Here is a 27,129-nt window from a genome sequence, read left to right as displayed (position 1 = left end):
TTTCAGATTCTGTGTCTCTCTCTCTCTCTCTGACCCTCCCCCGTTCATGCTCTGTCTCTCTCTGTCTCAAAAATAAATAAACGTTAAAATAAAATAAAAAAAAAGAATCTTATAACATCATTCCAATTCCCCCTTCCTTCTCTTGTGCCTTTTAAATAAAATCTCCTTTTTATATATGCTATAAACACATAATACATAATTGCAATATTTTTAAAAAACAGTAAATTATCCTTGAGAGCACTTACAAGTAAGCCAGAAGTTATTTTTCATTTGTTCCATTTTGGATGGTCATAATATCTCTGCAGTAGCAAACAAATTCAAGATTCTCAGTTGCTAAGTCAAAACCTACAAATATAATTTCCTCTTTAGAATAGCCTCAGAAAGGGGTTATTATTGGATAGCAGTTGAAGGCAGTGGCAATTTTGAGAAAGCATTATTGAAATTGAGAATGTATGGGTTATGAAAGGAACAGTGTAAAATAAGATTGGAGAGATTATTTGGAATCAGAATATAGAGAGTCATTAATATTTATGATGGGGAATTTTTTTTCAGTGCACAATTGAGCGATTTTCTGCCCAATTATGTTTAGGGAAATTTTGTTTGATGATATTTTTAGGATGAAATAGATGGTTGAGAAAATGACTACATTCAGAAAATAAAGCTAGAGCACCAGTCTAGGATGGTAGCAGTAAAAATGGAAAAATAAAAAGTAGATAAGCAATAAGAAAAGAATTAACATGCCTTGTTAACTAAAGGTAGGAAGAGATATAGGAGATAGGGATGATTCAAAATTTTATAGCCCAAGTGACTGAGAGAACAGAGTCTGAATTGGGAGTTTTTTGGGGGGAGAAGATAGTTAAATTGGTTTTAGATTTGATTAAAATGCATGAGAGAAAACTAAAAGAAGCTATTCAAAGAGTTAAAGGGGGAACAATGAAGAGGCTTGAGAGGCTGCATACTCAGAAAATCTCAAAATGTACAAAACAAAACTAAATTAAATAAAAAACCTCCATAGAAAGGATGTTTCATATATAAGGCTTAAAAGCTAAAGCCTTATTAACTGCTGCTGGAACTGGGGTGAATGGAATTGACTGTTAAAAGGTCCTGGGACCAGCTTGTTTCACAGAAGCAGATAAGGCAGGTGTAGACAAAATAAAAATACATGGGTTCTCTGTTTGTCAAAGATTGCCCCAATTCTGCTGCTATTTATAGGAACCTCATGTAAACAGCTGATCCAAAAATACCGAACCCCTTCTTGAGGGAGGAAGAACATCTGTAACAGTATTAATAAAAAGATATCATAAGAAAATAAGAAGGCAAGAGCATTAAGACTTGCTAAGAAACAAAAAGCATATGGGGCGCCTGGGTGAGTCAGTTGGTTAAGTGACCAACAACTTTTGATTTCAGCTGAGGTCATGATCTCCTGCACTGTCAGTGTGGAGCCTGCCTGGGATTCTTTCTCCCTCTCTCTCTGACTCTCCCCACTTGTGTGTGCTTTCTCTCTCTCTCTCTCTCAAAATAAATAAACTTAAAAAAAAGCATATATCAGAAAAATGAAATTGCAAAAGGTAGATTTTTCTTTTGCTTTTTTTTTGCTTTTTCTTTTGCTTCATAAGCAAATATTTCATTACAAATAAAAGTAAAAATAAGTAAATAAATAAGTCTTAGTAAAGCAATTATCATAACTGAAGTAAGTAAAACCAGAAAATCTAGCTAGTCATCTAATTTATTATGTACTTAAAATCCTTCTCAAAAAGAAACCTTCAACCTCACATGGATTCATTGATGAATTCCTCTAAATATTTAAGAAAGTAATAATGTAAATAACAAAAGATCACTTCCAGAGAACAAAAGAAAACTGAACACATTTACCATTCCATTTTTTAAGTCTGGCATAACCTTGATACTAAAACCTGACAGGAATTTTGCAGGGAAAACAAAACAAAACAAAACACCCCTTTAGGTTAATTTCTCTTAAACATACAGGCAAAAAAATCATTTGCAAAATAATATCTTGTAGTATTCAGCAATGTATATGTAAAATAATGCAGGACTCTTGAATTATATTTGCTCAATTATCAATATAAATCATCACATTTCCTTCCAAGTGGAGAAAATCATATGACTACCTTAATAGATGAAGCAAAAGCATATAAGATTTAAACCACCATGGTAAAAAAAAAAAAAAAATGTTTCAGACAACTAGGGTTTAAAACAACTTCCTTTGACACTGGAAATCTTAAAAAATAAAACCATAGCATAAATTACACTTAATGACAGTGTATAAAAAGACTTACACATTATTAGGACAAAACAAGGATGTGTATCACCACTGCTCCTACATAACATTATATGAAGATCTTAGCCAGTGCAACTATAAAATATAGGATATAAAAATTTATATAAATATATATAATCATGGGGCGCCTGGGTGGCGCAGTCGGTTAAGCGTCCGACTTCAGCCAGGTCACGATCTCGCGGTCCGGGAGTTCGAGCCCCGCGTCAGGCTCTGGGCTGATGGCTCGGAGCCTGGAGCCTGTTTCCGATTCTGTGTCTCCCTCTCTCTCTGCCCCTCCCCCGTTCATGCTCTGTCTCTCTCTGTCCCAAAAATGAATAAACGTTGAAAAAAAAATTAAAAAAAAATATATATATATAATCATAAGTATATAGAAGGAAGAAATATAATTGCCTGTTTTCACAGGTAATATAATTTGATACAGAGAAAGTCCAAAAGAATCTACATATAAACTACTATAATTAATAAATTAAGTTTGCTAGATACAAGATTAACAAGAGTCAACCAATCAACTTCATTTTTATATACCATGCAAGTTACTTCAAAATTATTTTTCAAATGATATCATTCTATTGTGCATGTGTATAATTTACAATCTACTGAAAAATATGCACTAGAAAATATTATTGTGAAAAATTAGTCTTAAATAAATGTCAATATAAACAACATCAGTGGAATCAAACATGCAATAGTCTCATCTGTTCAATTTTCCTATAGATTCAATAAAATCCCAATTAAAACCTCAGCATCTTCTTTTTAGGGGGAGATGGAAGCATTGAAACTGGTTGTAAAATTTAAATGGTAATGCAAAGGCCCTAAAAGAAATAAAACAATTCCATAAAAAATAAATAAATAAATAAATAAATAAATAAATAAATAAAACAAAACAAAAAGGCACCACTAGACATCAAGAGTTACAAAGCAACCATAATTAATACAATGTGGTTTCAGTGCAAAGCTCATCAAATAAATAAATAAAATAAAACAGTTTCCAACAGCCAACCTATACACATATAGACCTCTGACTTATGACAAAATTGGCTTCACAGAATAGTGGGGGAAGGATAAACTTTTCAGTAAATGTTTCTTGCTCAGTTGGATAGCTGTATGAAAAATATCAATTATGACTCCGAGTTTACACCATATTTAAAAATCAATACCGGGTAGTTTATAATTCTCTATGTGGGACATGTAACATTTCTAGAAGATAATATTGGACTAATGCTTTCATGACCTTGGGTAGAGAAAGAAATTTTAAGAAATCTTATTTTTAATATTTTTTATGTTTATTCATTTTTTAAAGACAAAGAGAGACAGAGCACAAGCAGGGGTGGGGTGGAGAGGGGGACACAGAATCTGAAGCAGGTTCCAGGCTCCGAGCTGTCAGCACAGAGCCCGACGCAGGGCTGCAACTCACAAACCGCGATATCATGACCTAAGCTGGAGTCCTAGGCTCAACCAACTGAGCCACTTCTATAAACTTTTAATAGAAATGCAAATTTGTACAGCCACTTTATAAACTGTAGGGTACTATTTACAAAAGCTGATATAGACATGCTCTCTTTTTTTATAAGCAGGCTTCATAATGGATCAATGATCTCTGCCTCATGATATTCTTCCCACAGTAAATAGTCCTGATCTCTGTAACTGGTAGGATATTATAGACATAATAGTGTATGACTTCCAAGACCAGGTCATAAAACACATAAAACAAAGCTGTGGTTTCTGCTTTACTCTTTTTTTGTATCACTCACTCTTGGGGAAGCCAGTCACAATATCATGAGGACATTCAAGCAGCCCCATGGAGAGGCCCATTTTGTGAGGAACTGAACCTCCTGCCAATAGCCATGTGAGAGAGACATCTTGTAAGTGGATCCTCCAACCCTAGTCAAGCCTGCAGATGACTACAGCAAAGGCCAACATCTTGACTAGGGTCTTATGGAAGAGGAGCTGGGAATACACAAAGCCAAACTGCTCCTGGATTTTTAACTAGATGAAATTGGGTGAGATTATAAGTGTTCATTTTTGTTTTAAGCCAATTAGTTTGGAATAACATACCCTCTGACTAAGTAGTTCCACCCTTGCATAAAAACCTCAAAAATGCACATATATGTGTGTGCACAAAGAGATAAGTAAAACCTTGCTTATAACGGTGCTATTTGTTATAGTCTGAAATGGAAACAAACCAAATGTTATGTAATATTAGAATACCATATGAGAATGAAAACAAATTGCTACAGGTAAAACCACAGATTAATTCCGCAGGTATTATATTGAGAAAAGGAAGGCAGATATATAAGAGTATAAATTGTATGTTTCCATCAAATACTTTTTTAACAACAGGTAGAAAGAATCATGGAGTCAGAAATCAGAAGTCAATTCCTCTTTGAAGGTAATGTAACTGGAAGGCAGTGTGAGAGGCTACTGAGACACAGCCACTTTCTGTTTCCTGACCTGATCGGTGCTCACATGGGCAGGTTAATCTCATTAAAACTCATCAGCTGCATTTTTTGTGTGTTTATGTTATGCTCCAATAAATTGTTTCCCTTGCAACTGATTTCTATAAAATTCATCTTTTCATCTCTCATAGCACTTCATAAAAAGTAAGTACTCTGAATGTGTATTGAATAGATAAGTTTAAAAACAGGACATTTTAGATTATATGACAAACAAGTGACACTTTCTAATAGATTTTAAAAACAATATTTTCAATGTAACATACATTGGTTCTCTATGAAGAAAATAATAAGCTAAACATGTATGTATACATGTAGACTTACATATACACACACATATATGTAGTTAAGTTATCCTTACAGTAATAAAAAGGAAAGCAAAAATACCCTCAGATTAGAATAACTCTCTGAGCCCCAAGGGAATACTTTCTTTCTCACATTCCATATCATTTCATCTCTTTTTAAAGACATAATATAATCTTGTAAATTTGAAATTCATGTGCTTACATTATTCTGCACATGGACTACATCTCTGTGACAATAACAACTCAAATAATAAATTAATTCAAATAAATAAATAAATGCATCAATGTCATTAATCAGTTAAATTTTAGTTTACTCCAATGGTAAAGTTAATTCCCTTAAGAGGGCACTCCACTTGCCTGTATTCAATAAGCAATGTAGCAGACTCACATAGCACTTATAAATTGGCATGTACAATTAGCATTTAATCATATAAACAATGAAACTCTACTTTTCCAAGAATTGTGTGATCACAATCTGCTATCATCCAGGGTGACTGCAATCTCAGGAGTTGCTAAAAGAGACACCTGACCAGAGGTCCACTGGGAAATTTTGAAATGGGACTAGTCACATCGACAAGAAGTATACATTGATTCACTAAACAGCAAAGCAAGTGAGACTCATTGATTAAACATTATCTTATCCTACAATAAATATTTATGACTACCTTTTATGAACCAGACACTAATGAGTGCATGGGAATGAGCAAGAGAATAAAGTATCAATCTTTGGTAGAACTAAGCAAAGAAGACACACACAAGTATGTTAAACAGTGTTATGAAAAGTGCAAGAATTCTCTGGAGACACAAAGGAATAAATGAGATATTGTCTGAAGGGTGGAGAAAACTAAATAAAACAGGGTGTATCAGAGTTTAACAAAGGGTGGAAGGAAACATCTTAGGAGTAGTAAAAAACCATTATGAGGGATGGATGCTTGAAACATCACGACCATAATAAGGCATCTGCTAGCCATCCAGTATTCCAAGATGGTAGCCTATATAAGTATCAACTGTGACAGTGGAAGAGGCAAGAGCATTTAGGCAAGCTCTATGCCATCAAAGACTTTATATGCCTCACATTAGGGAGTCTGGACTATATCCCAAAGGAAATGAGCCTCTGAAGGCTTTAAGGAAGGCTGGAGCCATAACGGTATGTTTCAAAAATCCTTTGTTACCTTGGTTTTCCACCAAAGCAGACCCTAAAAGAAGGACCTGTGATAGACTGTTTATTTTCAAGAGGTCTCAAGAACCAGAGTGGGATCCCTGGGAGAATGAGGCAAGAAACCAGGAAAAAAAGAACATAAAGATTTAGTGTTGAGTCACCATTATGGGCAATGGGAGCTTGTTTCTGCTTAGGCCTTTTGAGAAATGTATACATGTTTCCCAGAATTATTTCCCTGAATGGGAGGAACATTGGCTCCTGGTCACTGTGGATCAGGGGCTGCCACTGGGAGCATTCACTCTCTCCAAATTCTGAGCACCACCTGTACTCCCCAAGTGAACTTTCAGGCACAGCCCTACGTGCCTACGGCAGAAAATAAAGACATGCGTGTGGAAAGCTGGTAGGAGAGAACTGCTTTCCAGAGGATGAGAACAGGGATCCTAAAAACATCTAAGACAAATCTCCTTCAAGCACAGGAACACAGGAGCACAGGAGCACAGAAGCACAGGAGCACAAATTATTTGATGACTTAGTAGTAGCAGGGATAGTACCTTACAATAGAAATGTAAGGGAAAAGTGGTAGGTACCAGGAAAGACAGCAGCTTTTCTGACTGTATTTGGAATATGTTAATAGGCAAGCTTGACTTTTTAATTTTTGTATTGTTTTGAAAACTTTACCAAATGTTGGTTTTGTGGGGTCCTTGGCTGGGCACTATACATTGCAAATCCCAACAGACAGTATTATTGTCCTTGAGCAATATCTTAAATATTCTTTAATGGAAGGATCCAGGCACAGAAGTTAGATGGTGTCTAGTGGGCCTTTTATGTGGTTGCATTTCAATTTAATTTGCATTATAGCTCAGGACATAATTCTCAATGTGCTGAAACTTTAGCAGTTTTAGAAGTTTTATGTTTGGTGCTCTTATTCATTTGTCAATACTTTTGTCCAAAGCAACAATGGTTTCCTACAGTTGAATGTTTACTTCAGCATTTCTCACCACTCCATGCAAGGCTTTTATATGGCATTTTGATTTATTTATTTTTATGGCTCATTTCCTTTATTTTATAAACACCAATATGAACAATCCTTCAGAACTCGCCAGGAAGTTATTCAAACACAGAAGGGCATGTTTCTCTTTTCATGGTGGATATTTACTCATTTGAGATGGAGTTGTGATCAGAATCTTCATTGTGCAGCTATTAATAATGAAACATAGCCAAGGTAAATTGGAAGTCTCAAAAACAAATACTTCCGTAAAGACAGTGAGCCGGGCGTCTTATATTGGAAATACTGAATATTGGGTAGTGGTCGATCCCCCTTCCCTGAAGATGGGTCATCAGAACTTGTCAAAGCAAGAACAGATATTTCAATATTCAATGTGCTATTCTTCCAGTTCCCTCTCCCATTCCTTCACTATTCTTTTTTAATTTAGAGTCAGTCTTCTATGCGCCTATACATAAAATAATTTTATGAAAATAAGACAGAACATTGTGCTGTGTTATAATTATACCAATTATCCTTAAAGCCTCCTCTTTAGACAATGGATTCTACTTTGGATTAAAAAAATCTGGGGTACCTGGGTGGCTGAGTGGGATAAGCTTCCAACTCCAGCTCAGGTCATGATCTCATGGCATGGGTTCAAGCTCTGCGCCAGGCTCTGTGCTGACAGTTCAGAGCCTGGAGCCTGCTTCCAATTCTGTGTCTCGCTCTCTCTCTGACCCTCCCCTACTTGCACTCTGTCTTTCTCTCCCAAAAATAAATAAACATTAAAAAAATTTTAAAAATTAGAAATGGTTCTCTGATATCTATAATATAAAGATTTATTTAGTAGAATATCAAGATTTCCCATGACACACTTTTCTTGCATTATTTGTTTGAATTTCTTATCACATGTACCGTCTATTTACTATTCCTTATAGATTACATTCAATATCACTACTTTCATGCCTAACATGTCCTATCACCACAAACTTAATTGCCCTTGTTTAGGTTTCAATATTATATACCTAGAAAGCAAGACAGGATTCAAACTACACTTCTCTACCTCAGTCAACATCTAATATCATGTCCAGAACCTGGAAATGGAGTATTTCTTCTAATACCTTCTCCTCCTGTCTGTCATATGTAATATCTTTTGACTTGTACATATCTTCTGTTATACATATCTTCTTTATGTGAAGCAAAACACAAATAGATTATCAGTTGTGGGCTGTGTCTATTTCTATATTCCAACATGCAACATTTGTTCTACCCCCTATAAGTATGCCTGATGAATACTCATTGACCAAATTAATGGACAGAGGAGTGCACTATAACCTCCCATTACATATTTCAACTTTGCAAAAAAAATACTACTGAAGTTTATTGAGGGGGACCACATATTGATGTTTGGGAGTTCTGGTCAAACCAACCTAGCAGGGATCTTGCTAAAACTGGATTTTATAAGTGCACAGATGGGCTTAGGAGAAGGTCCAGAAGCCTGACTAAAACCTAGTCAAGCAAATGATCTTTTCCAAGAAGAAATGTTATCTTTCCTCTTGTCCAACACCAATACTTGTTTTGGTTCTATATTTAATTTCCTTTTGCCTCTTAAATATCCAGTTCCCATTGCTTCTTTTTCTTTGGACTCATCAACAATTTCCAACTTTCTAGTTCTTTTTAATTCAGCAAACAAACATGGCCACATTCCCACTACTCTTATAAAAAAAAAAATTACTCCAGAAAAACTCTTTCCTATTATATATCACTGCTGGATGGATCTAGATTTTGTGAGGTTTAAAACTTACTACGGTTTGTGGGGCCTGTTTGAGGAAAAAAAAACCCAGAAAAATATAAATACAAGATTAGGTAAAAATGGATGTTTATTATGAAGCACAAAAATTTCCACAAATGAACAACGACTAGAAAAATCAGGCCCTTCCTTCTGAGATCTCTTTGGGAATTTGTTAGAGGTGTTTACATAGGAACGCTTCCGCTGCAACTGGGCCCAGAACATTGCATACCTCTCAGCAATGCACTGTGCTTGGGACCCATGCAGATGATTGTCCCTGAAGCCTACGCTCATTACCTTCATGGAAAGTCAGCATTTGCTACCACCTCCTTTTGCTCCTTGTGCTCAGAGCTAGGCCTCTAGAAGGAATATCTGAGACTGCTTCCATTTCCCCGTCTCCTATTCATTCTGCTACTCACTGCAAAATGGACTCCACCTCTGCTGCTCTATTGTAATTTTGCCTGAAAGCCATTTATAATTTCTTCCTTGCCAAGTCATGTTGATATTTTTAGTATTAGTTGCCTAAGCATTTATATGTATACTTGACCATCACTGGTTTTTCCTTAACTTCCAACGCTCTCTCTTGGTTAGCTTTCAGATTGTCAGATATCTTTTTCTGAGTTTCCTTAACAGCTCTTTTTTATTTTCTTCTTGAGAACTTAAGTGTAATTTTACCTTAGGGTTTTTCTGTAATCCTATTTTAATTCTATATAGTATATACCATTTCTCTACATAACATCTTATTTTTTTTTCAAATATCTTCTGTCACATCTCCATCACCAACCCATATTTCTTTCCTAAATTCCAAGTGTTTTTGTCCAGATGCTTGTGCAAGGTTTCTGAGGTGAGAAAAGGCTTGATTTATTTGTTTAAGGACCAACATGGAGGCTAGTATGTCAAAACTAATGAGTCAGTAGAAAAGGGGTAGGAGATGAATTAGGTATTTTAGCACAGTACATAAATGGAGTACTTACAGCACAGTAGTTAACACATTGCTTTCAATTTGTTTATTATTGATACGATTTCACCTCTGGACTGAACTCCTTGAAAGAAGAAACTATATTCTCCTTGCCACTGCCTTCCCAGTACCTTTTTACTTGTACATATTTTTTTGAATGCGTTCATGAATGAATATGTGAATGAATAGAAGGATTTCCATGAAATTTGCTCTATGTGATTCAAAAATAAACAACTCTTGGTAAAATATCTGTAACATTTATCTTATAAAAAGACAAGAGAGAATTCTTATAAAATTTCAAATGGAATTTCATACCTTCTTTTGATTTTACATAAGTTCATGACAGAGCTAAGTGAGATATTGACCTTTAAAAAGTATTATTTCTATTTGCTTTCTGAATTTCATTTAACACACAATTGATTTGTAAAATTATATCAGAAATATGTAACTTTCTCGAAGTGCCTATACTATAAAATTGGTAAACTGAAAATTTCAGCAATAAATTTACCTCTTGTCTAGAGTGCTAAATGAAGAATTTTCTTTCATTAGTCATTTATATTTGATCACTTCAGTGGTTAGGAAGATATACATACTAGGTCTAGTCTACATGTTTTACACTCTCAATAGAGAAATACAGACACTAAAGCTCTATAATAATTCACAGAAGATACAAACATTTACAAAATGATTTAAGTCTTATAAAGCATCACTCATACTACAATCACCTTTAATATACCTATAAACTGATTGAGCACCAATCATTCCCACCTCTTACATTTTTTATGAATTCTGGGAAAATAAAAATAAAATAGCAATGTGATTATACTGTCACTTTACTATTTACATATACTAACCTCCTCCTGAAAACCAAGAAGTACAGATAGCATAGTAAAAGTAAAAAAAAAAAAAATCCCTGAATACCATCTTTAACAATCTAGGAGTCAGAATATCCTACAGGAACCTAGAATAAAAATAAGTATGACCAAATCATGAACAGCGGTAGGACTCATGCCAAATGAGAAACTATGTGGTGGGAAAAGCTGAAAGAGGAGGAAAGCACCCAAATTCAGTTTCTACATTATTTAGCTCAGTAGATGGGGGCAGGCCAAAAATGGAGGGCAGCTCCCAAGAGGGAGCTATTTACTTTGAGCAGTTATTGGCTGATGGCCTGGTCATCTGTTGGAGAGCTAGAAGGCAAAGGACTGGGTGATCAGAGACAAGGAAGTCAGGGATAGAGGCATGTGGATGGAATCAAGAGGGTGAGCATCAAAAGTAAAATTGTCACACCACTGCTTAACAGCCACCATGACAGAGTCACTGAATAATCAAGTGGGTAAAAAGATTTGCCCAGAAGATGTTACCCAACATTTGTCATTAGCCATCCCAGAACTGGTATGCTTGATAGTAAATTGGAAGAGTGGCTGAAGTAGCAGAAACAGAAGCCCTACATGAGTCCAACAGCATGGACTCCTATTTACAAGGCACATCTCGCTACGCTTGCCTCTGAATATTCAACTTGTCAGCGACAAGACCGATAGTGAGCCCTTAATATGACACAATTCCTCCAGGAGATAAATTGGTCACTTGGAAAAAAATCCCACTAAAATTTAGAAGTCTTCCATGTTGGTAACATTTGTAGAGATCCAGTGATCTAGGGCATATTGAGATATCCCTTTCAAGGTGATTTCTTCTTGGGATTTTGATATCAAATATATCTCATTTAGGCATGCTACTTATACTCTGATAACATCATTGATCCAAAAAACTGCCAGTTTTGAGTAGGGCTCATAATAGGAGAAACATCTGCAATAAGTCCAAGCTGTCCTGCAAGCTGCTCTGCCCCTTGGGCCATGTTACCCTGAAAATCTGATAGTTCTCAAATTGTCTGCTGCAGATACGAATGAAGTATGGATTATTTCACAGGCATTTATAGGTGACTCATCGTACAAACCTCAGGGTTTTAGGAAAAAGAAATTTTCTAGCAGTAACTATTCTCCTTTTGAAAAATAGCTTTCAGCTTACTTACTAGAGACAGAATGTTTGACTGTAGGCCAACAAGTTCTCATGTTACTTGAAATGCTCATCACAAATTGGGCATTTTCTGACCTACTGAGCCAGCAAGTTGAGTATGCACGGTAACATCTCATCATCAAGTGAAAGAGGAAGACACTTTCACATATGTGAAACAGGCTTCAAAAGCTCTAAAAGTATAAGTTTCATGAATAAATGGCAGATATGCTAATGGCCTGTGATCATGGCCTATACCCCCTCTCTCTTAACCTACATCTATGGTCTCAAGTAGAGCTCCTTATGACCAGTGACCCAGAAAAAAAATCTAGAGTTGGTAGCATATCTAGCATTACAATCCCACTAGCGTATCCCTGAGGGACAGGCCTAATGGAAATATCTCTAAGTAGGCACTTTCTTTTCATTAATAGGCAATTTTTAGAACAGTTTTAGGTTTCTAGAAAATTGAGGACAGTGTATAGCTCCCATATAACTATTCTCTCCCTACCCCTCAATCGCTCCTCATACTTTACCCTATAATTAACATCTTGCATGTGTGTGGTACCTTTGTTACAAGTGATGAACCAATATTGGTATATTATTTTTAACTAAAGTTCATCATTTGCATTAAGGTTCACTCTTTGCATTATATGCTTCTACGGTTTTAAGAAATGCATATCATGTAACCATCATTGTACTATTATATAGAACAGTTTAACCCCCCTGAAAATCCTAAGCTCCACCTATGCACCTTGAATCCCTGAAAAACACTGATATTTTACTGTCTATAGTCTTGCCTTTTTCCAGAATGTCATATAGTTGAAATTGTACACTATGCACATAGCTTTTTCAGATGGGCTTCTTCTACTAAGCAATATGTCAAGAGCTGAGCTGCAGAAAGCTGAACTGCCAAGTGTTAAGGTGGTCATTTAAGGCAACAAGTCAAAATGAAAGTTAACAGTCAAGTAATCACTTCCTACAATGGATAAACAAGAGGTTCACCAGGAAAAAGCACCAGTTTCCTTGTTCTATTGGAACATTTTCCCAATGGAATGGTGCAAGAAGGAAAGTCATATGCATCAGTTCAGGTGAGAGAGTCTACCAAGGGAGCCCTGAATAAAAGGCTCCTGCTGTTTTATGGAGCTCATGGGGAGGTGGGGAGAAGGAAAAGGCTAGGAGTGGAAAAATACTGAATATGGAGTCAGAGTGGAGAAAAATGTTGCAAGGCCCTCCAATAAGGTGGTCATGGCAGAGGCACCTAAGAAAGACCTCAGCAAAGGGCTCCCTATAAGCGGGTCTCCAAATTGAGCCATTTGGGCTAGAAATGCAGATATGCATAAAAGCATGGCCAGCAGGGATGGGGAGTGGGGAGGCACTGAGTACTTAACTTTAATTCTCCTTAGATTGTGTATTATGTCCAGCGTGGGGAAGGCAGCTTTCCCTCAGGAGGCCTGCAAGGTAAGGGATTTGTAACTGCTTATGGTCAAGACTGAAAGATAGCACACCGAATTCTGGCCTGGAGATGGGCTCTTCAACAGATCTTTAAAGTTCTTCCAATAACTTTTCTCGGCTTGACAATTTTCTTTTTATTAGTAATGAATAACATTCCATTGCATAGATATACCAGTTGTTTATCCATTCACTTTTTGAAGAACATCCTGGTTATTCCTAGTTTTGGGGAATTATGAATAAAGTTGTTATAAACATTCAAATGCTGGTTTTTTGTGTCAACTCATTTGAGTAAAATACTGATGAGGGTGATTGCTGGATCATACATATGCTGAGACTATGTTTGACTTATAAAAACTGCCAAACTTTCTTCCAAAGTGGTTTTTCCACATTTCCACCAGCAATGAGGAAGAGTTCCTATGGCTCCACATCCTTACCAGTATTTGAAATTGTCAGCTTTGTATCTTAGCCATTCAGTTATTGCTTTAATTTGCAACTTCCTAATTACATGTTGTTACAGACTGAATGTCTGAGCCCACATAAAATTAATATATAGAAATCCTACCCTCCAGTATGATGGTATTAGAAGATGGGGCCTTTGGGAAGTACATTAAGATTAGATGATCTCATAAGGGTGGAACACTCACGAATGGGATAAGAGCCCTTATGAGAGTCATAAGACCTTGTATCCTCTCTCCATTCTATGTTATGCGAAGTTACAAGGAGAAGTTGGCACTCTGCAACCTGAGAGTTTTCTCACCAGGACTCATTCTTTCTGGTACCTTAACTTCAGTCTTCAGCCTCCAGCACTGTAAGAAATAAATTTCTGTTGCTTATAAGCCACCCAGTCTATAAAACTTTATTTTAGCAGCCTGAAAAGACACATGTGATATTGAGCATCTTTTCATGTGTCTATGTGCTATGTGTATATCTTCTTTGGTGAGGTATCTGATACCCATTTTTATTATTGTTGTGTTTTAAGAGTTTTTTTTCTTTTTTTTGTAGTTTTTAGATACCAGTGCTAAAACTGGAAGTGGCTAACAGTTTAGCTGATGGTTGGGAACTTGGAAGAAACAACAGGGGGAAATTAGTTAACAGATCTGAGAAAAAAGCATATAAATAAAGCTTTCAAATGGGCACAGCTTTGGAGATATTTGTGCCCATGAAAATTCTCATCAAAAAACAACTTCAGCACAGGAGGATTTCAATAATAAGATGCTTAGAATGACTTATTCTGTAGATATGTCAATTATCCAGCCTGACCTTGGTCAAGGACTTGTGATGTAGTGACCATGTTAGTAAAGATGGAGGTTTTACATGAGCTTAGCAATATAGATTTCCACTCACCAAAGACCAATCTAGCTTCAGCCAGTACTATGACTTCAATATGTAACAAAATCAACCAATTCTGAACCTCTGTTATGACACTGTTCCCCAGGTGATCAGTCAGACAGCTGGTGCCAGATTGACTACATAGGACTACTTTCATAAAGAAATTTTCAATCTTTGGTTCTCTCTGGAATAGATTTTTCCTCCGGATGTGGATTTACTTTCCCTGCCCACAGTGCTTCTGCCAAAACCATTATCTGTGGGCCTTTGGGATGCCTTATTTGCTGTCATATTTTTCCACATAGCATTGATTATAACCCAAACCAAAACAAAATGAAAAACTCATCTAATAGCAAGTGAAGTGAGTTAATGAACTCATGCTCATTGAATTTATTATTATTAGTCTTACCACATGTTCCATCATCCTGAAGCTGCCAGCCTTACAAAACATTGCAATGGCCTTCAGAGACTCAATTATGGTGTCAGGTAGGGGATACTACTTGTAGGGCTAATGTGCTCTAAGATGTAGTATATGGTTTAAATTAGAAACCAACAAATACGTTGTTTATCCCATATCCAGAATTCATGGGTCTGATAATCAAAGGGTAGAAATGGTAGCAGCTGTACTCACTAATATCCTAGTGAGTCATTAGTAAAATTTGGCCTTTCTGTTCCAGAAACTTTGGATTCTATATGTCCAGGAATCTTAGTTTCCAAAGTAAGAAAACTTCATCAGAGGGTATCATGCTTCTACCAGGGCACATGGCAGTGGTTTTAATAAACTAGAAGACAATGCTACCTGAGCACTTTGTGCTCCTCATTCTAGACAATCTAGAGGGAAAAGGTAGGGGGTTGGTCCTGAATCTTCTGTGATCATTGGTCCTGACTACCAAAGAGAGATTGGGTTGCTATTACACAATGAAAGTAAGGGAGAGTTTGTCTGGGAGGGAGAGGCCTTCTGACCTGCTTCTTATTATTTGTAGGACCTTGTGATTAAAATCAATGAATAACTGCAACAATCCATAGGAAAAATGTTAATGGCTTAGACTCACCAGAAATCAAGGTTTTATTAGCCCATCAGTCAAGGAACTAAGACTAGCCAAGGTATTTGCCAAAGGTAAATGGTACAAAACATAGGTAGAGGAAAAGGGTGGTTTTAAATACCAGCTATGGCTATGTAATTGGTTGTAGGAACAAGGACTGTTATAGTTGTGAGCACCCGCATCTCTGATTTTAATATGAATACATATATGTATACATTAACCACTTTTTCAAGTTCCACTCTCCCACTCCCATATCATATAATATAAAATGTGGTAGTGGTAATTAAATTTATATCTAAATATTTAAGTTGTAGGATATCAAATGGAGAATGTGATTCAACTAGAACAGGAATGAGCATCACCCAAAAACCAATGATGGGACAGTGTGCCCTCTGCTGAGGAGAAAGTTGCATAGCAAAAAATATGATTTTTCTATTGTCTTTGTTGGAAATTAAATTAACTATATTTAAAACAAAGGTGTATGGGGGCTCACTTGGCTGAGCGTCTGACTCTTGATTTGGGCTAGTTCATGGTCCCAGCATCATGGAGTCAGGCCCTGCATCCCTGCTTGGGATTCTCTCTCTCCCTCTGCCCCTCACCATCCGCCACTTGTATGCTCTCTCTCTAAAACTTAGAAATCAATTAATTAATTAAAAGAAAAAGAAAAAAAAAGTGTATGGATGCCAAATAGGCAGTGGGTGGCCTGTGGTGGGTTTATATTGAGTCTTCTTAGGCTAGAATTAGCATTTCCCAGAATTTTTTTCTCCATTCTGGCTTCATGTGAGCCACAAAGGACTTTTTATATGAGTTTTGAAAAGTGGAAAAGCAGCAGGAGCCGTATTATTTTATGCTCTAAAGGCATATGGCGCCAGTGCACCGCTGGGGCTCTCACACACTCTCCTGGATCTGCAGGCTCACTCTGTGGGGTGGGGGCAGCAGGCGGTCCACATCTCCTCCAGCTCCTGCCACACACCTCTCCTCAGCCCCCCTGATTCCTGGGTCGGCGGCTGCACAGTCAGCATCATCAAAGTTGGAGGTTTGGAGGAAATGCAAGACACGTGTTGTGGTTTCTTCCTTTCTGTAGGTTTCCATTTGTCCTTGAATTTTCCTACTTCAAAACCCATCTTTCCTTCCTGACCACTTTCCCCTCAGGCCTAGCACAGATGCAGAAACTACAGCTTCATATGGACTGATTAACCATTTCCTACAATGGTGTGAGGTCTCATGTGTGTAATAAGTACATTATTTGATACCACTCTGAACGATTGTTTCTGATTGAACCATACTGGTACACCTTTCTTTGCAAACATGTGGTGTTAATCTCTCTCCACACAAACCTCCCCACCACCCTGACTTTTTACCATCTGATGTGACTTACATAAAATGGTACTTCATTGGTGTTTCAATTTGAAAATTGGGGACTACTGCTGGAATGGAAATATCACTGAAGTCCCATTTTAGACTTTAGCTATCCTTAGAATTTCCTGTCATTTCTTTAGTTGAAGAGGTACTTTGAATATTCTAGGTTCTTATTTCATAATGCTCTACATGTAGAAATTCCTTCTTACAGATGATTAACTTTGTTTCAGGTGACCTATAATGAAAAAACACTCAACTTTGATATAGTATTTCTTCTTTTTTGCCTTATGGTTCATTTATAGTTTGGGGATTTTAAGATGTTTTCTCTCTCATATTAAGGTCACGAGAATATTTGCCTATATTTTATGTCTATTTATTTATTTTTGAGAAAGAAAGAGAGAGAGAGAGAGAGAGGGCATGTACACACAAGTGGGGAAGGGTGGAGAGGGGGAGAGAGGGAGAGAGAGAGAGAGAGAGAGAGAGAGAGAGAGAATATGAAGCAGGCTCCAGGCTCTGAGCTGTCAGTGCAGAGCTTGACACAGGGCTCAAACCCATGAACCATGAGATCATGACCTGAGCCAAAGTCAGCACTTAACTGACTGAGCCACCCAGGTGCCCCTACGTATACTTTTTAATATAATTTTTTACACTGTTTTCTTTATAGTTTCTTTATACAGTTTTCTTTACACAGTTTTCTTTACACAGTTTTCTTTATATACCTTTATGGTTTTACCTCTAATGTTGCTTTCTAAACAATTTCTCCTTCCTTCCACCATTTAGTGGCCCCATCCCTCTCTTGAGACACACACCCCAATACACACACTATAATATTAGAGAGAGACACACACAGCCTATAGGTTCTATTTTTCAGGAGCACCTTATCTAAAACATTTATCAATACCTAGTTTCACCTTTGTACTCTCTCCAAAAGACAAGTACCCTAGCATGCTCTCACTTTCCTTCTAATCCCTCCTGCCTGACCTCTTTAACCATCTCAGCTTTCCACCAACCATATCCTCAGCACTGAGAACCAACTTTCCTTCAAGTATTTGCCTCGTGTCATTTTTATGAGTTTATTAGATTAATTTATACCCAACCTCTTTTGAATCTTTAGTATTTCCTGAGTTGGGATTTCAGGAGGAAGCCTGTAGATTTTATTAATTTACCATCTTTCCCCAAATGCTAATTTCTTTTCTGATGCAGACATTCTTTGTCATGTTTAAAAATAATAGCATCAAAAATTTAAAACTCTTTCTGTATTACCTCATCCAATTAAATATGTGAATAATGGTACTGCTTATCAACAATCAGGTCAATGAGCATAGGGTGAATAAGTGATAAAATAATACAATATAAATGCAAAGTACAGGTCAAATTCTATTAAAATCATATAGACAAATCAGTTGTGATCTCAAATGTTTAGAAAACTAGTACACAGACAATATTAACTACAAAAGTAAAATAAAGTGTCATTTTTAGAATATTAAAAAGTGATACACAAATTAGGGTAATGCATGTCACAGAATATTTAATCCATAGTTCAAAGAGCATTGGAGGAACAAAAATTTATATAGTCTTTTGGGAAAATCATATCTATTAATTTTTCAAGTTAGAGTCTTATAGGGCAATAAACATATGGAGCTAACTTTTCTACAAGGCAGAACTGACTTCTATCTCTACCTTGTTAAAAATATGGTAGGTAATGTCTCAGAATCAGGGTCCTAATCAAGAGGTCCCCTAGGTATTTAAATAATTTCTAGGAAGTCCTGTTAGACAATGCTCTAATATCACAATGAAAAGACATGCACATATTTTGTCTCATTTCCAAATTTTGGATATTTTTTTGACAATATAAAATTATTCCATAGTCTTATAAATCAACCATATTCTACTTTTCTTTATTGTTTTCAACCCCTGACATTTTTATTTTTAAGTATTTAATTCCAGCTGAGACAGTAAGAATCTCTAAATAGTAAATAAGGCTACTAGTTTTATCCCTCACAAATATTAACAGCTAGAGATAAGGCTTTTTCTAAACCTTAGTCCCTGATTCCATCAAGAGAAAATTTATGTATTAAAAACAATTTCTCCATTTTCTCTGTAGTTTTTTCTCTTACCTTTCCTACAACTTAGGGGACTGACTCCTGTATAATTTTTGCACTCTTAAGGTAAATTTTCCTTTTTCCTATATTGAGATAATTTATTTTTTCAAGACACTAATCTTACTGAAAATGATGTTTCATCTTACTTTCCTTTAATATTGCCTATTTAAAATAAAATGCATGGAAAACTTAATTGCATATTTAATGTTTAATTATCATGGTAAGATATTCAATGCCCTTTTTTCTCTTTACTCTCATTATCAGATGAAAAATTATAGTGCTTCATGTAGCTTTAAGGAATGATGATGATGATGACGATGTTCAACCTGAGTCCAGCGCTCAGAATTTACCGATGTTTTCACTTTCCAGGTCCATTTAAATTCAATCAACTTTCCCTACAATGTTGATAGGTAGACTAGACAGACGATCCTCTCTATAAAGGCATTAACACTGAAACTTGCACAGTAAGTGAATTTATAACTTTACTAATAAACTCTAGAATCACTAATTACCTACAGATTCTTTGAATTCAAGTTCTATCCTTTTTCCTGTGTGTCACATTCAGTGAAAATACTTTTTTTTTAAATGGATGGAACTGAAAGTTATTATGCTGAGTGAAATAAGTCAGTCAGAGAAGGACCAATATATATTATCACTCATATGTGGATCTTGAGAAACTTAACAGAAGACCATGGGGGAAGGGAGGGGAAAAATAGTTACAAACAGAGGGGGAGGGAGGCAAACCATAAATGACTCTTAAATACAGACAACAAACTGAGGGTGGATAGAGGGAGTGGGGGAGAGGTGAAAATGGGTGATGGGCATTGAGGAGGGCACTTGTTGAGATGAGCACTGCATGTTGTATGTAAGCAATGAACCACGGGAATCTACCCCAAAAACCAATAGCACACTTTACACACTGTATGTTAGCCAATTTGACGATAAATTATATTTAAAAAAATAGTAAAATAGATAAATAAATGGATAGATACATTGTGATGTATTCAAAAAAATAAATAAATTTTAAATATTTTTTAAAATGTTTATTTATTTATTTTGAGAGAGAGAGAGAGAGAGAGAGAGAGAGAAAGGGTCAAAGAAAGAGGGAGAGAGAGGATCCCAAGCAGGCTCTGTGCCGTCAGTGCAGGGACCGACGTGTGGCTCAATCCCCAAAACTGGTGAGATCATGACCTAAGCCAAAATCAATAGCCGGATGTTCAACTATCTGAGCTACCCAGGTACACTCCTCTTTTTTTAATGTTTGTGAAAGTACTTTCTACACTGAAAACTACTATACATATATGCAGGGTTGTTATTACAACATTTATTATTCCTTTCCTTTTGTCTAACTCTATACTACCATGTATCTTCATTCACTCAACAGAAAAAAGTTAGATAAGATATGTATGTGTGTGTGGAGCCTATCTAAGATAAAAGTGAAGTTTTCTCCCTAACTTGTTACACAAGTAAATTGGACTTTGCAAATTATGAAACTGTTACTGAACATGCAAGCCCTAATGCTGCTGATGCTTATCCCAAATTTATATAAGGAAAGGAGTATAATAGTTCTACAAGATAACTCAGCAGAACACTCTCTGGAGAGATTTTTATATGAAAGAGATTTTTCCCACTAGACAGCATGCCCCTCTATATAAGATCAGTGGTGGATTATATAATTTCTGAGTGATGTAATGGATTGCATAAAGAAGAAACCTAAATGGTGTTTGACTGTAAGGAAAACAAAACAAATAAATAAAACGCAAAGTCATTCTAAATTGCAACCAGCATAGTAATCACTAGCATCTTCAACTGCAGAAACAATTTGACTCCATAAAAATGAGAATCTAACTTATTCTCCAAACATGGTGTTCCATAGCCCATCTTTAGCTTGGCATTTACTGCTGGGATTACCATAGGCGACCCAGCTGTTCTCGTCTATAGGGAAGGAGGCCAAGACTCAGTTGGAAACAATCAAAGACTAAAATCCTGCCATTTAAGAATAAGTGAGAATCAGAGAATCAAGAAAACTTCAAAGAGTTGCTGGAAATCAATAAATGGACATTTTTGAATGAGTAAGTGGGTTTTTATCCTCCTTTCTTCTGTATTTTTTAGCAAATTAGACACTGACATTTAAAAAAGCTAGTTTTTATTGACTTTGGAAGCATAAGAAAATTCTACTACTTATTTTTCAAAGAAAAATTAAACTTGTTTTTTTTTTTAGATTTTAAAGTATAGAATGAACACAACCCAGTTATAACAGATTTTTACTCCCTAATTATGCCAAAACTGTCCCACCTTTTGCTTTTGTTACCTTCTCTCAACCTCAGTAGTTCTTAACCTTTTATTGTGATATGGACAACTTTGAAAGTATGATGGAAACTATGGTCCCTAACCTTGGAAGCAAATGCATAAACATATAAAATTACATAATCAGATTATGAGTCCCTAGAATCCCATCCTTTAAGCTCAGCTGAAGAACCTTACTGCACTTGCACTGTTCTTTTATCCTTTGCTTGTCAAACTCCAGTACAACTTTCAAGACTCAATTCAAAGATGCCACCTATGAGAAGTCTTCTCTATTTCTATCTCTCTCTGCAAGTTGACATTTATTATTCCCTCCATTATGCTTTTACCTTTATTATAACCATTTAATAATTTCCCTTACTGTCCTTCCTTCCTTCCACATTTATTAAATAGACACCATAAAATTAGAATGAATAAAACAATTTGTGTCTTCAAGGAACTCTTGATGCACTAGGAAGACTTATATAAATGTGTGACCATGTGAAATAGTGCTAATATATAGTGCAGGAAAGTATGGGAGTATGGGGAAAAGGATACCCAGTGTTTCTTAACAATATGCTGAACCCTATTTATAGAGAGTTCTGCAATATAACAAAAACCCTCCAATAACTCATCTTCATTTAATACTCCCAACTTTTCCAGTTGCATCAATATTAATAACAAATAAATGTTACAGCTGATAAAATAAATTCAGAGAAGTGAAAATATGCCAAATGACCTAGGAAGTAATTAAGGAAACAAGGATTCCAAGTACTGTCTTCTGACTCCAAAGCCAATACTTTTCTTTCATACTGTGGGAGGTTTTTCCTAGCCTAGTGTAAGTCCATGTAAATCACGTGCCCATGTCCCTACTACTTTAGAAGGTTCTAGGGCTAAGGTACCACATCTTTTACATTTTATAGTGGAAGGGAGTAATAAGCAATAGAAACTGAGGTTAGGGATAGAAAAACCCAAGAAGGGCATTTTGATCTATTTTGGGGGCTTTAGATTTTATTTTGAGTTGGTCAAAGCCATTCATAGGTTTTGAACAAATAAGCAAAAATTTTGATTTGTAACTTAAAAGAGTTACTGGCTGTCTGTGAAGAATAGACCACAAGCTGTCTAGTTCAAAGATTTTACAACTCCCTAGGTGAGATTTGATGGCAGCTGGATCTAGGTGTCATTGGTAAATATGATAAAAATCTAAATGTATTTTACAAATAGAAATGAGATGATTTGCTTATGGATTTGATGTTGAGAGAAAGAGAGGAGCCAAGAATATGTTTAAGGTTGAGGCTATTTATTTGAAATAGAAGAATGAACATTGCAGTTTGGATGGAGCAGCAAAGTAAGGAGTTTATTTTCAAATATGTTAATTTTCACCTGCCTAGTGCACAACCAAATTGAGATTCCAAGTAGTTGGATATAAGACATTGGAGTTCAGGAGAGAGTTTCAAACTCCATTTAAAAATTGGTGAGTCATTGGGGCGCCTGGGTGGCGCAGTCGGTTAAGCGTCCGACTTCAGCCAGGTCACGATCTCGCGGTCCGTGAGTTCGAGCCCCGCGTCGGGCTCTGGGCTGATGGCTCAGAGCCTGGAGCCTGTTTCTGATTCTGTGTCTCCCTCTCTCTCTGCCCCTCCCCCGTTCATGCTCTGTCTCTCTCTGTCCCCCAAAAAATAAATAAACGTTGAAAAAAAAATTAAAAAAAAAATTGGTGAGTCATTAACATATAGCATATAGCATTGCCTACCAAGAGAATGATTTTAGGGATAGAAGTGTTGAAGTCAGGGAAAAACAGGAAGATGGAAATAAAATGAAATTAGAAGTGACATAAAAAGACCCAGAAGGGGTAATGCCTGGCCAAAGGAAGACATTGTTTCAAGAAGAGGTTAATCCATTGTTTCAAATGTATGGTATGTTGAATTTTATGAAGACTGTGGCATTACTAACAAATATCATTGCATGTGATGACAAGAGCAGTTTTATTGAAATGAGGGTACAAAGAGAAAATGGGAGGAGAAAGACTGGAGATGGTGACCTTGTTACATGATGATTTCTGACCCTTGAGCTATTCTAACACTGAGTGTCCAGAAAGTACATGAAAGTGTAGTAGAGATGAAGACTAAGATTATAAAACAAAAGTCATTTCTCCTTCAGTCTTGACCACAGGGAATTCATTCATCTGACTATAGGCTTCATGTTCTGTGCAATACTTTGGTTATAGATTTATATAAATGAATTAAAAAGTATTTCAAAACCTAGCAGAAAATGTATATTTAACAATTAACTAAAGGCAGTTGGAAATTTTTTTTTGCGAAGTTTAAACACTAGAGTCAATGGATTTTACTGACAGGAAATCCTGGAATCTCAGTTAGAAATGTTTCACTTTTATTTACATGTAATGCTAAAAATCTTAATTATTTGGTTTTGTAGCTCACAAAGAATTAGAGATAGCATATTAGACTGAGGTTGCCAATCAGAGTATGAATAAAGTGTGACACTTTGGTAAAGTGGCAAGATATTTTTAAATTAAGTAGTTGTAAGGAATCAAAGTGTAGAACAATTGCACACATTTGGAGGAGGGAAAAACTAATCTATATTGCTTAGCAGGCCCTAAAAAAGCATGAAATTAATACTACCAAAAATTATCAGTTACTGTGTCTCCAAAGAAGTCAAAGAGTATCTAAAATGGGATGATCCAAGCTAGATAACTCTATATTGAAATGTTTTGGTTGGCCTTCTTTTCTTCTTTCTTCCTTCACTTCTTTTTAATGTCATATAGATGAGCTATTCACAAAATTATTTGAAACTCATATCTGGCTGTCTTGAATATTTGAAGAATTATTATACTATTCCTTACGAATATCTCCTCGTTCTCTCAAAAACATTCACCATAACTCAGTGTAAAATTCCATTCTTGAAAACAAATATTATTTGTACCCATATTTTAAAATTATCTCTATTTAAAACATGCTTATTGCTCTGACTGATAGAAATAATATAGTTTTATAACTTATAGTTCAATATCAGTAGGATTTTTAGAAGACTGTAAGTAATGTGAAAACTTCATATATGCAGTTATTCAAAATGATTAAAATAAAGGTTTCTCCTTAAAAGAAAACAAAGCAAATGATAATTTATCGAGGACTTATTAGGGGTCAGACTAAGCTATCATGTATCTTTCCTACATATTATTTATATACCTTATTATTCCATTTTATAGATTTCTTTCATAGTAAAATGAGGAAAGATTGTGACTTCAACAAGAACACACTGCTAATGTGGAGAAGCTGATGTGTGTCCAAATCTTCTTCCAAAATCCCAGTCTTTTCACGTTGCTGAAGTAAAGTTTGCCCTGTGAAAAATTTACACACATGACACTTCATTTCCGAATAAAGTCAGGACATACAGACATTGCTGTTGAACTCCTCTGTTTACAGTGGTTCTCAAACTTTATATTCTTCGAGATTACTTTGAGTGCTTATTAAATACAGATTCCTGCTCCCTCTCCAAGTTTTTCATTCACTAGATGAAATGAGATGAAAATATATACTTCTAACAATTCCAGGATGAAGTTTATGTTGCTGGTCTGGGGACCACACTTTGAGAACCACTGGCCCATAAATTCCTTCAGTACCTCCACAGTGAGTAAACACTTATTAAGCGTCTTAAGTGAGATGACCAGTATGCTAACTCAAAGGGGGAAATCCTTACACAATGGATAGTATATCAAGTAATCTTTTTATATACTTGAAATAATCTCATAATTTTGTCAATTTTACCTCAATACAGCTGGCGGGGGAGGGAAGGGAGTTCAAGTGTTCATATTTCACCCTAGGCCTGCACAGTCTCCTGAGGGAGGACATAGGAGTTTCTATGAAGCCAGTAGAGTGAGGCAAAATGGCCCCATTTCCCAGAGGAGGGAATTCTGAGGCTCTCAGGAAGATCTAGTAATAGAATAAAAGTTGGAATCAAGTCAGAATCTCATCCCCATTGGTCAAAGTTCTCTCTGTTCCTTCCCAGCTCATCTAGTTTCTTTAAATTTTGATCCTTTCTTCTGATAGCAAATTTGCTTGTTTCCTTTTTACCTCAGATCCCAAAAGGAGGTATTTAGTTTCCATTAACAGAAAAGAGATCAATGAGAGATGCTCTGTGGAGTCCAAAATAAATTAAGTCAAAGGGTTAGATCCATATTCCCTATTTTAATTACTTCATCAAAACCTTCAATCTCAAAATCTCCCTATTCAGATGAGAATCCCAGAAACAGACACCAGGCTGAGGATTTCACATGCAAATGTGAAATGTGATTGTTTAAAAGAGGTATCCTAGAAAAACAGTGAGTAAGGGAGTAGGGGAAGCAACACAGAGCAAAGGAAAGATCAAGTAAAGATGCCTTTTTAGGTAAAGTACCAACCTTGGCTTGTTCCCACATAGCTCAAACAGTAAATTATCCTTCAGTGTTTGTCCCTGTTTGAGGCAAGGAAGCTGGCTTTTCTACTCTCACACCTATTAGTTACTTTAAAGTCCATCCTACAGGTTTTACATTCCCAGGCATTTCAGACTTCTGCTGTCCATCAAGGAAAGAAAAGAGTGCAAAGGCACATGGTTTCTGGGGAAAGTACCCACAAATCTGGTGCGGGGATCAGAGGAACGCAGGCAGAGCATCACCAGTGTGCCCTAAGCCACAGGTCTATCTTTAGCTGCCCTTATATCTGAAATGTTATGGTTCACAAGATACTGAGAGTTTTTATTTCTCAAATGTCTTTACTTTTTTATTCCCACTGCCACTGTTACAGTTAAGGATCCTTTTGCCTCTAACATGGTAACTCCTGAAGCCTACAAATTTTGGACATAAATCTACCTGTTTCTAATTTTTTCTGTCTAATCACTCACCCATTTTGCATAACCATATGAGTGATTTCCATGAGGAGTAGTTGCACTGTTCCTTCTCTTCACATAATAAAGTTTTGATCGTGTCATTTACTTAGAGCTTTTGATCTCTCACCGTGGCTGATAGCATAAACTCCAACTGCCTTGTGTGTTCCTGCAAGTCCTCCACAATCTAAACCCGGCCTGCCTTTCCTGTATAGTGTCTCTCCATCTCAACTAAGATGCTCTATGCCAACCATTCCCAAGACTCCCATTCTCTGAAAAAGTCTATGGACTATTATACCTCCATGCTTTTAACTATTCTATTTGCTCGCCTTGTTGCATACCTGCCCAAGTCCATCTCCATTCATTGAAATTTCACCTATTCTTCACAGTACGAATGAAATGCCACCACCTCTGTGAACCTTGGGTTAATCTCCAGTCAGGATTAAATACTGCCCTCCCTGCTCTTGATGTTCCTATAGCACATTGCAGGCACACCTCTTAAGACACGTTCTTTTTTATTTTCCAGTGTTGCTACATATAAATCTGTCCCATAAGTGGTGAGTTCTTTAAGACAGGGATTATGATGTATTTGTTCTATGTGCTAGCACCCACAAAGCATTGTCTAATGTATAATAAAATCCAGTAAGTCAAATCATTATGCTCTACACCTTAAATTTATACAATGTTGTATGTCAACCATATCTCACTAAAACTGGAAAAGAAAGAAAAAATAATTG

Source organism: Prionailurus viverrinus, chromosome C2 (genome assembly GCF_022837055.1).
Source record: "Prionailurus viverrinus isolate Anna chromosome C2, UM_Priviv_1.0, whole genome shotgun sequence".
NCBI lineage: Eukaryota > Metazoa > Chordata > Mammalia > Carnivora > Felidae > Prionailurus > Prionailurus viverrinus.
The sequence above is the reverse complement of the archived record's forward strand: the minus strand, read 5'-3'. Positions refer to the sequence as shown.